The sequence below is a fragment of the Pongo abelii genome, chromosome 15 (assembly GCF_028885655.2).
Source record: "Pongo abelii isolate AG06213 chromosome 15, NHGRI_mPonAbe1-v2.0_pri, whole genome shotgun sequence".
NCBI classification, from domain to species: Eukaryota; Metazoa; Chordata; class Mammalia; order Primates; family Hominidae; genus Pongo; species Pongo abelii.
The window spans coordinates 98,994,905-99,000,944 of record NC_072000.2 but is presented as its reverse complement, the minus strand read 5'-3'; positions in this window follow the sequence as shown (position 1 = coordinate 99,000,944).

Here is a 6,040-nt window from a genome sequence, read left to right as displayed (position 1 = left end):
TAGTGGATTTTCATGAATGCTGAGGCTTATTTATTCCTGCAGAGAACTCCTCCCCCTGCTTGGGAAATGCCAGGACAACCAAGTGTTCTGTTCTCGGACTGGAAATGACCAGAAGATAATTTCTGGTAACATGGGCTTGTTAGACCCACTCAAATAACCTGGTTATGGGAATAGCTCTAATCTCTTCCTCCAAAGGTCAAACAAACACACACAAAAAATCTTTTGTTATAATAGTTTTTATCTGCTTATTAAATACTCATTGAAGAACATGGAAAAACTCAGAGAATGTAAAGAAGGATTTTGGAAAATATCCCCCAGCACTTTACTACCCAGAGAGGACCCCAGCTAACATTTTGGTGTATTTCTTTTTTATTGCTTTTTATTTTTTATTTTTATTGTGAGACGGAGTCTTGCTTTGTTGCCCAGGCTGGAGTGCAGTGGCGTGATCTCAGCTCACTGCAACCTCTGCCTCCCGGGTTCAAGCAACTTTCTGCCTCAGCCTCCCGAGTAGCTGGGACTACAGGCACACATCACCACACCCAGCTAATTTTTGTATTTTTAGTAGAGACGGGGTTTCACCATGTTGGTCAGACTGGTCTCCAACTCCTGACCTCGTGATCTGCCCACCTCAGCCTCCCAAAGTGCTGGGATTACAGGCATGAGCCACCTCGCCCGGCCACATTTTGGTGTATTTCTAAGGCACTTTTCTTTGGTATCTCTCTGTGTGTGTGTGGCTGTATGTGTGTCTGTGTGTCTGTGTGATGTGAATGTCCATATATAAACCTAGAGATATTTTTAAAATACAGGACTCTATTTTTCTGTGGATCAGTTTGCATTTTGGGCACCCCTTCACCAACCCCAGAGAGTAGGGCACCTAGAGCGGGGTGTGGAGGGGAGCTTTCGGGGAGCACAGGTGGTGTGAGGAACCCCTTGTCCTCAGGCTCTGTTTCTCTGTGGGAGCCTCCTCGGCCTTGGCCTCTGTCCTGCTGAATCTCTGCGATTGGTTCACCCCAACAAGTGGTTGTCCCTCCTCCCCAGCCTTCAGGTATCCTTGGGCCTCTCTCTTAGCTAGTCCGGGGACTTTCTTTGGCTCATGAAAAAGAAAAAAAATCCTGGCCGGGACTAGTGGCTCATGCTGGTAATCCCAGCACCTTGGGAGGCTGAGGTGGGCAGACCACCTGAGGTCAGGAGTCCATGACCAGCTTGGCTAACATGGTGAAACCCCATCTTTACTAAAAATACAAAAAAAAAAAAAAATTAGCTGGGCATCATGGCGCATGCCTGTAACCCAGCTACTTGGGAGGCTGAGGCAGGAGAATCGCTTGAACCCAGGAGGCAGAGGTTGCAGTGAGCCAAGATCACGCCACTGCACTCCAGCCTGAGCAACACAGCGAGACTCTGTCTCAAAAAAAAAAAAAAAAAATCCTTCCTCTTGATTCCTCGTGGTCACAGTCCCCATCCGGGATAGCCCTGACAGGCCTCTCTAGACGGCATGCTTTGGAGGTCACCGGACCAGTGGCGAGGCTGTAGCTCTGGCATGAGCTGACCTGGCTTGAATCTCTGATGTCTGACTCACCAACTGACTCACTTCAAACAAATCATGGGAAATCTCTACAGCTTGATTTCCTCATGTCTAAGATGCAAGGTAACGTTCCCTGACAGAGTGGTAATCAACATGAAATGAAATTATATTAAATGTACACTCTACGAGGACAGGATTTTTTGTTTGTTGTGATAGTGCTGCATCTTTAGAGTACTTACATACTTGTTGACTATAAGGCACTAAGATGACCAATAACTGTCTGGGCCCATTTTCCTTAAATGACTTTCAGGCTCCCACTTTCAGAATTGAATGTGTGTGTGTGTGTGTATCTTTATATATATCTCTCTCTATATATGTGTGTGTGTGTATATATATACATATATACATATACACATACAGATTATATATTATATATAATTTTTTAAAATATATATTATATATAGAGAGAGAGAGAGAGGGAGAGAGAGAGAGAGACTCGCTTTGTCACCCAAGACTGGAATGTAGGGGCGCAATCATTGCTCATTGCTCACTGAAGACTCTGACTCCTGGACTCAAGATATCCTGCCGCCTCAGCCTTCTGAGTAGCTGGAACCACAGGCGCACAACACCATGCCTGGCTAATTTTTAAATTTTTTTTTTTTTTTGTAGACGCAGGGTTTCATTGTGTTGTCCAGGCTAGTCTTGAAATCCTGGCCTCAAGGGATCCTCCCACCTCAGCCTCCCGAAGTGCTGGAATTATAGGTGTGAGCCACTGTACCTGGCCAATACATATGTTCAAGTTACACAGAATCCTAAAGAAATAGTGGCTAAAATGGGACTGAAGTTCATTTCCCTCTCCTGCAGGTCCACTTGGAGGCAGTGGGTTGATATGGTGGCTCCATGTTGTCAGAAACCACATCCTCCTGTCTGGTTGCTCAGCTGCCCCTCCACATCTGTTTGTCTGGGCTAAGATGGCTCACTGCTATGTCCACCTTCCAGTCCATAGAAAGGACCACAGGCGAAGGGAAGGGCACACCCTTTCTTTTGAAAGGAATGCCTTGAACATTGCCTGTTATTTCCACTTGTGTTCCGTTGGCTGGAGTTTTGTCCCATGGCCACACTTAGCTACAAAGGAGGCTGTGCAGTGCAGTCAAGATTCTAGGTAGCCACCTCCCAGCTAAAAATTCAGAGTTCCATTACCATGAGAGAGACAAAGAGAGTGGACATTGGAGATGACTAGTCATCTTGCCTCAGACCATTACCTGAGTGTTCTCAAGTTCTCCAGCCTCAGAAGAACATCATTTTCCTTCTTTCTTTCTTTTTTTAAATTATACTTTAAGTTGTGGGGTACATGTGCACAATGTGCAGGCTTGTTACGTAGGTATACACGTGCCATGTTGGTTTGCTGCACCCATCAACTTGTCATTTACATTAGGTGTTTCTCCTAATGTATCCCTCCACCAGCCCCCAACCCCCCAACAGGCCCCAGTATGTGATGTTCCCCTCCCTGTGTCCATATGTTCTCATTGTTCAGCTCCCACTTATGAGTGAGAACATGTGGTGTTTGGTTTCCTGTTCCCATATTAGTTTGCTGAGAATGATGGTTTCCAGCTTCACCCACGTCCCTGAAAAGGACATGAACTCATCCTTTTTTATGGCTGGATAGTATATGTAGTATATGTGCCACATTTTCTTTATCTAGTCTATTACTGATGGATGGACATTTGGGTTGGTTCCAAGTCTTTGCTATTTTGAATGGTGCCGCAATAAACATACGTGTGCATGTGTCTTTATAGTAGCATGATTTATAATCCTTTGGGTATATACCCAGTAATGGGATTGCTGGGTCAAATTGTATTTCTAGTTCTAGATCCTTGAGGAATCACCACACTGTCTTCCACAATGGTTGAACTAATTTACACTCCCACCAACAGTGTAAAAGCACTTCTATTTCTCCGCATACTCTCCAGTATCTGTTGTTTCCTGACTTTTTAATGATCCCCATTCTAACTGGTATGAGATGGTATCTCATTGTGGTTTTGATTTGCATTTCTCTGAGGACCAGTGATGATGCACATTTTTTCATATGACTGTTGGCTGCATAAATGTCTTCTTTTGAGAAGTGTCTGTTCATATCCTTTGCCTACTTTTTGATGGGATTGTTTGTGTTTTTTCTTGTAAATTTGTTTAAGTTCTTTGTAGATTCTGGATATTAGCCCTTTGTCAGATGGATAGATTGCAAAATTTTTCTCCCATTCTGTAGGTTACCTGTTTACTCTGATGATAGTTTCTTTTGCTGTGCAGAAGCTCTTTAGTTTAATTAAATCCCATTTGTCAATTTTGGCTTTTGTTGCCATTGCTTTTGGTGTTTTAGTCATAAAGTCTTTGCCTATGTCCTATGTCCTGAATGGTATTGCCTAAGTTTTCTTCTAGGGTTTTTATGGTTTTAGGTCTTACATTTAAGTCTTTAATCCATCTTGAGTTAATTTTTGTATAAGGTATAAGGAAGGGATCCAGCTTCAGCTTTCTACATATGGTTAGCCAGTTTTCCCAGCACCATTTATTAAATAGGGAATACTTTTCCCATTGCTTGTTTTTGTCAGGTTTGTCAAAGATCAGATGGTTGTAGATGTGTGGTGCTATTTCTGAGGCCTCTGTTCTGTTCCGTTGTTCTATATATCTGTTTTGGTATGAGTACCATACTCTTTTGGTTACTGTAGCCTTGTAGTATAGTTTGAAGTCAGGTAGCATAATGCCTCCAGCTTTGTTCTTTTGGCTTAGGATTGTCTTGGCTATGCAGGCTCTTTTTTGGTTCCATATGAAATTTAAAGTGGTTTTTTCCTATTCTGTGAAGAAAGTCAGTGGTAGCTTGATGGAGATAGCATTGCATCTATAAATTACTTTGGGCAGTATGACCATTTTCGCGATATTGATTCTTATTATCCATGAGCATGGAATGTTCTTCCATTTGTTTGTGTCCTCTTTTGTTTCGTTGAGCAGGGGTTTGTAGTTCTCCTTGAAGAGGTCCTTCACATTCCTTGTAAGTTGGATTCCTAGGTATTTTATTCTCTTTGTAGCAATTGTGAATGGGAGTTCACTCATGATTTGGCTCTCTGTTTGTCTGTTATTGTTGTATAGGAATGCTTGTGAATTTTGCACATTGATTTTGTATCCTAAGACTTTGCTAAAGTTGCTCATTGGCTTAAGAAGATTTTGGGCTGAGACAATGGGGTTTTCTAAGTATACAATCATGTCATCTGCAAATAGAGACTTCACTTCCTCTTTTCCTAATTGAATACCCTTTATTTCTTTCTCTTGCCTGATTGCCCTGGCCAGAACTTCCAATGCTATGTTGAATAGGAGTGGTGAGAGAGGGCATCCTTGTCTTGTGCCAGTTTTCAAAGGGAAGAGCATCATTTTCTTTATAGCTGAGCTGACTTAGTCTTAACCTCCATCCAACGTGAAAGCAGAAATTTTTTGACCTTCTGCAGGTCCTACTGAGGATGCTTTGGAGGACCTGCAGAGGGTCAAGTATTGTTCTGGGTGCTGCTGGTCACCTGGAGCTCCAGGTGGATGCCCCAAGGCCACATGTACCCCATTCCTGAACTTCTCCCAGCCTCTTTTCTGGGCTCTTACAAGTCTTCATTGGTTTGCTTTGCCCCAGGCATCAGTACAGGCCCTTCCTTCGGTTCTGCAAGCACCATTCATACAAGGATGGCACATGTCATCGTGGACTCCCATGGCCAGATGAAATCACAGAGCAATTAAGACAGAAAAGTAAAGCAACACTAAGGCCAAATTGTACTCTTCCAGGTCCAATGCTCTTCCTTTTTGGAACGGCCCCCTGCGGGTCATCTCCCCACCAGCCCATGGGCTGCAGGATCGCTGGAGCTGTTTGCCTCCCGAGTCAGCAATCACTTGAGAATATTCTTTCATCAGAATCCAGGGCATTCCTACTGTTTTTTGGAGCCCCACAAAAGGAAGCAAAGAGGAAATGAGGAGGATACTAGGGTTTGAGATGATGCTCCTGCCTTTGAGGAAGACAGCTTTGACATCCTTACTGTATGGCAAGTGTGATTCAGGGACCAGTAGCTGCAGCAACACAGAGGAGCTTGTTAGAAATGCTAATTCTTGGGGCCCAGCCCAGGCATACTAATTTAGAATTTGGATACTAATAATAACCCCAGGTGATTTGTGTGCACCAGAAAGCCTGAGAAGCTCTGTTTCTTAGGTACCTGCCCTGCCTCTGCATGATGTGGCTTCAAGCCAGGCTCTCCCAGAACACACTGAGGGCCTTGTCCAAGGACAGAATTCAGCATCCCCTCCAGAATAAGAACAGGTGCAGTGGATTTAAAATAGTATGTAGGCCGGGCACAGTGGCTCATGCCTGTAATCCCAGCACTTTGGGGAGCCAAGGCAGGTGGATCACCTGAGGTCAGGGGTTCAAGACCAGCCTAGCCAGCATGGCGAAACCCCATCTCTAATAAAAATACAAAAAAAATTAGCCAGGCATGATGG